This window comes from Rhamphochromis longiceps, linkage group LG18, assembly GCF_057381845.1.
Source record: "Rhamphochromis longiceps isolate RC_006_pf linkage group LG18, R_longiceps_female_GT1.1, whole genome shotgun sequence".
Lineage (NCBI taxonomy): Eukaryota > Metazoa > Chordata > Actinopteri > Cichliformes > Cichlidae > Rhamphochromis > Rhamphochromis longiceps.
Genome location: NC_140574.1, coordinates 24296508 through 24308059, shown reverse-complemented (window position 1 = coordinate 24308059; position 11552 = coordinate 24296508). Strand labels below are relative to the sequence as shown.

At 38.8% G+C, this 11552-nt stretch overlaps 1 long non-coding RNA gene across 1 annotated transcript; it reads left to right on the top strand.

Moving 5' to 3' along the window:
- Positions 1 to 2438: 2438 nt before the first annotated feature.
- On the top strand, positions 2439 to 8284 carry LOC146648336 (uncharacterized). Its single transcript, XR_014908553.1, has 3 exons — positions 2439 to 4670; positions 4987 to 5321; positions 5632 to 8284. It is a non-coding gene; the product is annotated as an uncharacterized LOC146648336 (long non-coding RNA).
- The last annotated feature ends 3268 nt before the right edge of the window (positions 8285 to 11552 follow it).

Here is an 11552-nt window from a genome sequence, read left to right as displayed (position 1 = left end):
ATTGGGATTTTTAATTTCACCTGCACTGCTTCATCCCCCCTAACACCCCCCCCTCCAAAAAACCCCCCTCTGATTTTAATTTATGACTCCGTGTGGAGCGCAGTGAAAATAGCTTACTTGCAGATTGAAGTTCGCACGAAACACAAAACATCTGGAGCATTTGTTTTGTTTTAAGGATAAACGCACCTAATTATTGTTTCTTGTTCTCAGACACTAAAGACACAGTGGAGCTGTTTCACCTGCCATTAAGTTGAGTGTAATTTGGTTGTAATGTAACCATGGTAACATAGGAAAAGAAGTGACTCCAGGGCAGGTGGAGGATAGGAGTCTGAACACAGGATTATTATTATTTATTTATTTTTATTGTTCAATAAGCCTCCAAGGGGCAAGAGGCTTTAAGTTGAGCCTGTATGTAATTCCCTTTTAAAACGGGGGGAAATGCATGTGGAGGATTTCTGTATCCAGCTGTCCTTTGTCAGATATTGTTAATGTTTATCTAATGCAAACATGCTGCGGTGACAATAACAGCCCAGCATGCAGCGACATCTCAGCTTTAGTGCACAGCTGAAAGAACGTTTCACTTCACTTTATCGGCCGAGCTCAAAGTCTGAAAGTCATTTAAACATCTACACCAAATTTCACACTCTGGCTCCGTGTTGTTCACAAAACGCTGATGAGATGGTAACAGATATAAATGATAGAGAGTTTGGTGAACCCCATAGTCTTTGATAAGTAACATTATTCTGTCTTTTGTGCTTTGCTCCTTTAATGTAGTTAGACTTGTCCTGAAGCATGCATGCTGCTCCAGCAGAGTGTACTAAGATGGCAAATATTAATTATCAATAAAATAAGAAAGGTTTTCTTTTTTTTCAGGTATGCCAAGCCTTTTAAATGGTACCAAATCTTCCTCTGAAACACCTCCAAAAACCTTTTTAATCTTTTAACACCATATAAAACATATGAAGGCATGTGCCAGGTAACACAAGGTGATCCGCATGAACAGTCTGGTTGGGTCACTAGTTCATGACTGGGCCTTGGTGGACAAATGGATTAAACCTTTGACTATAATAATATTCTATATCTGAACTCAGTCCATCTAGTAGATGCACAGTTACAATGCCAAAGCCACAATACCTGTTTCTGTCAAGATGATCCCACACGCTTTTAATAAACTTGAGGTCTGGGCTCTGAAGAGGCCGGCCCATGACTGATAGTGTTGCACTGTGTGTTTTTCTATTCAGATATGCTTTTACTGCAATGACTGGGTTTGGGATCATTGTTGTGCTGAAAAATGAAGTCATTGCCATTCAGAATTTTCCCAGACGGTATTGTATGGTACATCAAAATTTGATGGCAATTTTTTTCCCTCCAACCATTTTGGCAAAATCCACAACAACATTGACTGAAATTCAGCCCCAAACCATGACAGGGGCTCCACCATGTTTTACAGATGGCTGTAGACACTGTTGTGCTTCTATCCTGTTGATGATTTAAACCAAACCTGTTACATTTGAATTAATTGATCAGACCTGTTGACTCTGATTGTCAGCTCAGGTGTTGTAAAATTTGGCAGACCTCAGCCTTTTCTCTCTGTTTCCCTTCCTTAAGAATGGCTTCTTGACAGTTGCCCTTTTTGAGGAGACTTCAATGAACAGTAGGTGGATCAACTGGACTGGACTGCCAAGGACCAGCTGTATCTATCAGGTCCTGTGTCAGGTCATTGTTGGATTTTTTTTTTTTTACTACTTCTTAAGGTCATGACTTTCAGATACTGCTTATCTGCTGTAGATATTTTTGTTTTGTCTTTTTAAATTCCTGCTACTTCTTCTTTCATCCTCCTCTCGCCCAGTTTCCTCAAATTTTTTAAGGAAGCACTACACACCGTGTTGAGATATGCTGTTTTTGGCTAATAGTGTTTTGGGAATCACTTTGTTGGAGCAAAATATTATTTTATGTTTATCAAACTGTGTTATATTCAATATTTTTCATAGATTCAACAAAAGAAATTAGAAAAAATGTTTTTGTAACAGGCTGCTTTTAACAAATTGTCCAAATATTCAATTTAAAAGCGGTTCCTTGTTTTGTTGGCTGTTATGTGTAGACGCAACACTGGTTCATCCCTTCAGTTAGATGGCTTTTTGTGCTTGAATGATTCATAGGTCACTGCTAAATGGCGTAATAAGGATCTCCAAAAATAGTACTGACCTGAAAATGCAACCAATTACCAGAGAAAAACTTTAAAAAGACTTCCTGAAAACCCCAAGAACTATTGCTCAAGACCACTTTAAGTACTGATTCAAATTCTTCACTCAACTAAAAATGAAAAATGACAGGCTGTGAAGTAAGAAAGTAGCTCTTTTTCTACCACATTTTTCATTTATTTATTCTGCAAAGCTAACTGAACCTTGTGCTGTAATAATGTAATAATAAAATACTATCAGAAGATGGGAATAAAAACTTAGCCTGAATCAATTAATTAGAAAAACAAAATCTGGGGAAAAGAAGGAAAATTTAAAACTAGCTCTATTTTCTTTGCTTCTAAACAGGAACATTGGTACAGTCAGGGGTTAAAGTGAGACTCAGCAGGTAAAGAAAGCCGAAAAATCAGTTTAATGACTCAGCGTGAAAAGAAGCACAGCTCAGATTTCCTTAATCTACATGCTGTGTCCAGCTGACCTGCTGCTCTTTGTAGAGTTTCCCTGGCTGACTTCCATCCTCTACCACTGATTGGATACTGTCAGTGGTAACTTTTTCCTAGACACCCAGTGTGCACAAGTCACACACATGTTAAACCCATCACAGTGCAGCAAAATCAACCTGTTTAACCTGCACTAACCTGCAGAGGATGTTCATGCTACCTTTAAATAACACAGTTAGCCACAGTTTGTTTTGCACGTTTCACAATATGAAAAACCATAATGTCACATATACAGACCCAGTATCTGATTTAAAAACATGAGGAGCTACATTTAAGCTTTAACTTTCCAGTTTATCAAACACCACTGAGCCGTCTTTACTTTTAAATATAACCTCTCTTCTTCCTCTTCTGTCTTTCTTATCTTTCTCCATCTTCGAGTGAAGTTAGCTCTCTTTCTTTTCTCTCCCTGTCAAAAACAGCAGCTGGACCTTTTCATCTGTTTGTGTGCAGATAACCTGCACACAAACAGTCTGCATGCTTGCTGATAGAAATGCTGTATTTGAAATGACCTGTCACTTAAAAAATGTTACTGCCTTTATGCTCGCTTGTCTTCTGTGGGAGTAGCCAGATGCTGAAGTACAGCAACCTATGGATACTGCAGTCGTCCCGGTGCTGTACCAAAAAAAAAGAAAAACAGAAAAAGAAAATACAACCCACTTGAACCCCTGACTTTGCCACACGATTGTGCCTCTTTGGTCTCTTTCTATCCTCTGGTGACTAATAAACGAAAAGGATTTTCATGTGTTACTTTTTAGGCTTGATGTTTGAGGGCCAGTGACCCCTCAAATGCCTTAAAACCAAAAATAACGAGTGTGTTTTGAAAATGTAAGGAGTAGAAAGTCCAGATATTAGTTTAAAATTGTAGGGAGTAAAAGTAAAAAAAAAAAAAAAAACTACTCAAGTACAGATACCTGAAAAGTCAACTTAAGTACACTAACAAAGTATTTGTACTTTGTTACTTCACTCCTCTGCAGGTCACAAATGTTAATATGTTTCTTCCTCTGGGTAACACAAAAGTAATCGGATAGTTTTTGAGACTGACTCAGATAAACATTGCCATTTTTAAATCCTTGTCACAAGCACAGCTTTGCGTTCCAAGTGTTTATGTTGATTCAAGAACACAAATTTAAACTTGTAAGTGGTGTGAGAAAGTGTTTCAACAGAGTTTTTTAAGGCAGCGTGACTTTTGTTGGTCGACAGAGACAAATAAAGGATCTTCCAGTTGATTTGGTTCAGATAGTGGCAAAGTAGCAGCAGAAGCTTAACGAAGCGTCATTAATTCACAAGTTATTAAGGTGTATGGTCAAATATCCACAGACAGAATTAAAGTGCAGAGGTTATGAAGCATGAACGTGTTCTGTATGTGGAGACTAAGACTGACAGCAGGGGGAGGCAAAGGTCCTGTTGAACCAAGTGGCAGTTTGATCCTGTTTATGTCTGTTAGAGAGTGTGCTGGTAGCACAGTTTCACTTTAACGGCATCATGAGAATCCCTTATCAACACAGCTTGAAGGGTTTACATCTGAGAGAAAAGGGCGCAAAAAAGTTAAAGTTGTTTTTCTCTGATAAGTTGAATCACACAAAAAAAGACTTTTCTGTTGGGTGAATCTGAGACTTTTTGGAAAGAGAAAGAAAGAAGTATCAATTTAACCTAAACTCTCTGCTGTTCAAAAAACAATATTGGTCATAACCAACCAAGTGAAGCTAAAGTTGGATGTACCTCAGTAGAAGCAGGAAGAGTGTTCGCCTGTTGAGTCACAAAGTTTACTATCACACTTTTTTTAAGCTCTTGTCAGCAGCTTTCTATTTTCAGCCTGAGCTACAGGAAATATTCTAGTTTCGTCTCTTTTGCTCAGTTCCATGATTTCAATAAAGGGAACTTCAACAAAGCTAACGAACGGTGCTTATGATGAGCTACATGATTACGCTCACGCCGCAGACCTTGACCCACAACACTGAAGCAGCACTTCAAGGTAACATGAGTGTTTTTATTGACTTAACCTCTGCTGCTTGACTTGGCTTACATAATCATATTGATTTAACATGTCAACTTTGACTGTTTTGTTCATTTTAATCCATTTTTATTGTGTTTTTTAAACTTGTATTCTTAATCATATATTTATAATGTTACATTTTAACAGTGGAAGGTCTCTAGTTTAGAATCAACCTTTAACTTTCCATCTCAGCTATACTGCTAAACACTGTCTTGTGCTGTAGTTTGACAGATTATCACATTATTGTTTCAGCCATGCTTTTTGAACCATTTTGTTTCTTTATCCATAATTGCAGACCATGTATACCAATGGCACAGGAGGAAATAACACAGTCAGTGACAGTTCCTCCAACTCTTCTACAAGTCTAGGAGTCGGGCTTGGGGTCTTCTTTTTGCTGCTTGCGATCATAGTTGGTGTAATCATTTATAAATTCTACTCTATAATCGCCAATGTGATGCCGTTTAGACAAAGAACAGCGCAAGAAAAGGAGGATCACTCAGAGACCCCACAAGCAGATTCCCATGAATATACTGGTATGATTCGAGAGGAGTCAATAGGACAATCTTCTATCTATGAAAACCTGAAACCTCAAACTTGCGGCTACAGCATGGCAGCTTCAAACCAAAGCAGGTGAGCTGCATTAACTGTCTTTTCTACGTGTAGATTTTCATAAAATGTATTTCTTGGAACACTTATGAAACTGCAGAAGCTCAAAAGCAACGGACGGAAGTGGATTAAGAAACAATGTGTGTGTGTGTGTGTGTGTGTGTGTGTGTGTGTGTGTGTGTGTGTGTGTGTGTGTGTGTGTGTGTGTGTGTGTGTGTGTCAGTTTCCCCATTTTGCACAATCCTGTTGTGATATAGACAAATACAGAAACCCAAAAACTTTTACAGTTTACCTAACGAGACTGTTTTCCATCACATTTACTGTTTTTTCAAAGGTTCCCAGTCGAACCTGATGACGGCGTGTACCTGCAGTGCGACGTCATAGATGAGGCCATATACATTAATGACCAATCACATGACTGTCAAGAAGAAGACGTGTACGTTTTGCCAGATTAATCACGGGACACATTTATAGAAAGGCCTGCGCATTTTGCTCCAGTTGTTGTATGCAGCAAGCTGTCTCTTTTGATTTCTGTCTCTGTTTTTGTATAACGATGTACAGCTAAAAGTCAGCATACTGCTACTGCTGCTTTTTGATACAGTCTGACTGTAAACAGAAATGACTGGATGGTAGCAACATGTCAGTGTTATCTGTTATCTCCCATTTTGGAGGAGAGTAACAAACCTTTTTTTTTTAAAAATTTAATCCACTCCCTCCTGGTACGATTATCTATGTTACACATGTTTGATTGCTACTATTATTGGCACATCTCATATCACAACCACGCTGGAAAACACTGTACAAATTTTGACAGCAGTCCAAGGTAATCAAGTTTTGTTCTCTTGTAGTTACAGATGAGGCTTTACTTTGACCTTTGGAGAGAAGTGTGGGCAGTCTATCTGAGGTTTTGTGAGTCGTGTGTGTTCAGTATTGTCCTTTTTCTCTCACTGGAAATTCTTCACTTGGTCCTAAATCAAATCTAGAAACATTTAACTTGCGTAGATATTGACATCATGTTATGTTTTTAGTATTTTGCTAAACAATGCGTCCAAAATAAATCCAAGGTTTTAAAAATCAAACTACAGATATGGATATGGACACACATATCTTTGGAATTCCCCTTTTTGTGCAAAAACGTTTAACTACACACTGAATCTTTGAGATGTCTTCATATGAGAAAAAATGAAGTGCAGTTTCAACAGTACATCTCAGTTTTTCTGCTGGAGTAAAGAAAAAAAAAATACTAACATGAAGAAATAAATGTGTAAAATTACCTAAAAGGTTCTGGCAGATTATTGCAAAGACTGTCCTGCAATAATAAAGCAAAGTCATCTATTTTTTTTAGTTTTGTTGTTTTTGTTTGTTTGTTTTTTTATTGTGGACCCACTATAAAAATGCTCTCAATTTCTATCAATTAATTGTTTTTCTATAACTTAATTACTTTTAGTGCAGTCTAAATGGCCATGGGGGAGGTCTCTATCAGTAGTTAAAGCTGTAAAACTAACAAAAAATACAGTGAGAAGTCCAAAATCAATGCTCTCCTTCACATTTTCCACTGGGGCTGGATTGGAGTCTTGGGCGTGCCAATTCTGGCCCCCAGGACTTCAGTTTGACACCCCTGGCCAAACACAGGTTGCAGTGGTTTCTCTGAATTTTTTTCCTGTTTGAATAAGGAAAACTATTTTGCTGACCAAGTCATCATAAAATTCAGCAGCAATTTAAACTAAAGGTCATGTAGTTATGGAATAGCAACCAGCGGCGAGACCAATCATTTTTCATATCACAGACATGATATCATAGTATATTTACCCTAGACAAAGAAATATGTGTGCTTTCAAACATGTTACCACGGACGGACAGACAGACAGACAGACACAGCACCCAAACTTTTCTCTGTGGTTGTTGTTGCTAAAGCAAATGACTCAACAGTTTGTTGCAGTTACACACAGACGCAACTCTACATGGTGAAAACATTACATGCTTTAGACCCGATAAAGTTAAATAATGTTTCAAAATACTAAAACTTTTATTTAAATTAGAAATTAAAAAAGGGACAAGATAAGTGAGAAGCTCGATGGCTCCCACGTGATATATTTCTGGGATTTACTCTAGCGTCGGAGTGTATAGGCAGCCAACCAGATGTGTGGGATTTATTACTCCAGTTCATGCTATAAGATGCAAGATAAGATGCAAAGAGCAGAATTTAAATAAAATTCTTATCACTTTCCTTTAAAATGATAAGCCAATGAGGCTTTACAAACACTATATTAGGAATCAAAAAACTCATGATTAGTAGTAACTGCTACACAAAAATGTTCATATAAAGCAGAAAACATGTGGTTTATGCAAAGGCAGGAAAAGATGCAATGGTCAGCACTATTTTATCTAGTCTGTGGTTTGTCGGCTTTTTCAGGCGCGAGGTCCAGAGAGGATGTGAAAATCTGTCGTTCTTTTTACAGCTCGAGTCCAGATCTGCGCGGATTTCAGAGAGCAATCGAAATATGAAAGCCACAGAATAACAAGTGAGGTTTGTGACTGTGTTTAGAGCGGTTAGGTGAAAATAGACTGGGAGGATTATTTTTAGCTTTGGTTCCAGTTATTCTGACATTAATTTCGCTGATTGTTTTCCAGGTAGGCTATTTGAGGATCCAAAGGAAGGGAATGCCCAAACGAAAGCCTGTGTGTCTCAGGCCACGCACACTCACACAGAGCACGGTTTAGTAAATGCTCTGCTTGCTTGTATCGTTTGGGTGGAATGCAGCTCAAAACCTTTCAGCACATGAGAATCAATGCCTTTCCATCCATTCACACACGACTGTGCAGCAACCCTGAAGATGTCATCTTTGAAACAAAGCATTAACAGGACAAAAGCTAAGAAAAGAATGAGCAGTGACTCAATTGAGAGGCCCAACAGATGTTCCAGTAGGTCTGCTTAATCATCTATTAACTCAATGAGCTCAGTATGTCCCACTTTTTAAAAAAAAGCTCGGTCTATTGATCGCAAAGCAGCATGGGCTCCTGTTTAACTGACCTTTATCCCTTTCAAGATAAAAAAAAACAAAAACCTATAAAGCACTTATTACAGCCAGTTGTGTCAAGCCAGATATCAATTTGCTCACTTTTTACCACAGGCTCTGTTAATATTTCCTTTTCACCCTAAACCTTGAGCTGTAATTATGAATTCAGGGTTTTTTTAAGCTTCTTTTAAGTTATTTTTCAAGTTACTTGAGAAATATATATATATATATATTAGGGGTGCAACGATACTCGTATCGATATTGAACCGTTCGATACAGTGCTTTCGGTTCGGTACGCATATGTATCGAACAATATAAAATTTGTGATTTATTTTATCAACTTTCCTTCTGACGATGCTGTCTGTGTTGAGCGCTCAGTGAATCTGCGTTCGACTGAGATCCACTGAGCACTCAACACAGACAGCATCGTCAGAAGGAAGAGCGCAGGGCAAGCTAGCGAGACTGAAGTTAAGCTCTCCTTGCAACATGGCAAATTGAACCTCCCCCACCCTCATTCAGATCTGGCGTTTGGAATTATTTTGGTTTTCATGTGACGTATGACCAGTGTTGGGTAAGTTACTTTAAATTAGTAACTTAGTTACATTACTAGTTACTTCTATCAAAAGTAACTCAGTTACTTCAAGTTACTCGTTACTTACAGAGTAACTAGTTACTAGGGAAAGTAACTTTGGTTTTACTCAGAATTCTCTTGTTAATGTGTTGCTTCCATAACCCAGCAAGATTGCCAGTGTTCTAGCTTGCTTACTTGCCACACGTGCACTGTGCCACCTACCAATAGAAAGGAAAAAATAATGTGCACATTTCCACGAGAGAAATCCCACGCCTGATTCTATCCTAGCCTGCTTTTTACATCCAACACAAAAACTGCAGTCGTGGTGCTTTCGATTGTACTCAGAACTCGGAAATTCTGCCTTCTGAATAGGAAGATGTAGGTAACCCCAGACTGCAGATGAGCTGCATACAGAGCTGGACTGGGACAAAAAAATTGTCCCGGGCATTTTGACTAGAGACCGGCCCACCATTATAGGAAAAATCATAAAGCCTTTGAATGAAAATAAACTCTGTTGTGACAGTGATGTACACTGTTCTGATGGTATATATGTATCAATCTATCGATTGTTTGTTGTAAGACTCAGATAATTTTTTTTTTTTAAAGTGAGACATTTTAAATGAGAATAAGAAAGTATTTCCTTGTGCCCCCCTTTCCCTTTTAATGCTCTACCTGGCCCCCTGGCAACACTTTGCTAGACCCGCCCCTGCACAGTTACCAGCTGTCAGCTACTTAGAAAAGGATCCTGGTGTTATTTGTCTCTCAGAAACAGTTCATTTATTAAGTGTTCATTTATTAAGTATTAATAAATAAGCGCTTTTCACAGCGCTTATTTATTAAGCGATGTGAAAAGCGCTTAATAAATAAAGTTTACTTACTTACTTACTAGTTTACTTCATAACGTCCCTTCAACTCATTCATGTTAACTAAAAGGTAAACCTGTTTCTCCATCACAGCTCTGATGATTCAGTAAGGACATCTCCTGGTTTCATCTTCATGTTTCCCTCTCACCACATAACCAAACCGATATCATGACCAGCAGGTTTACAGCTGTGGCTCCAGCCAACATCAGCTGATACTAGAAATTAATAATAAATAAATTCTAACAACAGCTGATCAAGCTTAAACTGCTGCTGTTGTTTACCGAGACATCCGCTGGTTTCCTCTTTCTGGTGCAAAGTGGGCGATAAATAAATAAGAGAGAAAAGCCGATCAGCTGATCATTGATCAATTTCATGATTGAAGTAGAAACAGGAGAGGGAGGGGGAGAGGATGAGAGAAGAAGAGGCAGCTTTGCAGCAAAGACAGAATAAATCCAGCTTTGTGTCTTTTTCATTGTAGCTGAAGTCCGGGACAAAATGTTCCTTTTCACCTCAATACTAAACGCGTAATATTTTCTGAATAGAGACGATTCCGTTTTTACGGGACGGTTGGCAACTCTAATAATTAACCTTATGAACAAAATAAAGTTCAACATCAGTAACATAGCACCACCCAGCTGTATAGAAACTCATGCTAGCTAGCACGCAGTACGGAAAAAGTCAACATAACGAAAATAAACTCCACCTAAACTTGGTTCATATCTGACCCAGATGGACTGCAGGTTATAACTTCTTACCTGAAGTTCAATTCACCTGACACTCTCGGACCAGCGGCCGCTTCGGGTCTCTCCTCTTGCCTCCCTTTTCCTTCATCCACCTGCTGGCTTCCACCACTTGCTAATGTTATTGAATCTGTGGAAGCTCCGCGATAGCCACCACATGAAGTAACGAATAACGACCCTATTTAAATCCCAGTAACGAGTAACACGTTCCCGGTTTTGGCATAATAACTAGTTATCGTGCTCGTTACCACAATAATAACGTAGTTACTGTAACGCGTTACTTAATAACATGTTAGTCCCAACACTGCGTATGACCCTGAAGGTAAGCGAGTCATGGACTAAAGTAAAACAGTATGTTGGATGTGCCAGCAATGCTCAATTACATGGGTGGGAACTAGTGTGTTAGCGCAGTTAGCTCCTTAAGGTGTTGGCTGTCCAGCCCCATGCACGGGCGATCAGGGGTAGCTCATTAAGGAGATTTGCCGTGTTGTGGCGTTAAGGTCATTTCAACGAGATTAACCTGAAAGCACTAGTGGGAACACAACGAATATGACTGCACATTTACTCTGACATCATCCTAGTGCAAAGACAAGTGGAAGCAGACAAAAACAACAAGCATGCATGCTACAAATTTACCCGAGTCATTTAGACAGCGTTAGCACATGATTCTCCTTATGGGGACCTGATATGTTTAATATGCTGCTAAGAATATAGCCCAGAAGAAGCGTATAGTATAGCTTTTATTTTGGAAAGAGCCATTTCTCTGTAATAAACTCTCTTTTCCAAAGATGAGTGATTCCTCAATCAGATATAGGGCTTGCAATATCGCTAGCCCGACGTCCCGAAGCTAGCAATTTTTTCAGTCGGGCTACCAAAATCTATCTCTTCCCTGCCCGTCGGGCTATTGTAGGAAAAATATATGTCAATGCTTTTGCATTCTTTCAGAAATGTAGCTGGGTAATTATGTCATTGGCATCGGTGAGCCACTGTCAATATGTGACATATTGAAGTCGCGTTTGAATTTGTGACATATTGAAGTCGCGTTTGAATTTGCGCTTGTTTTT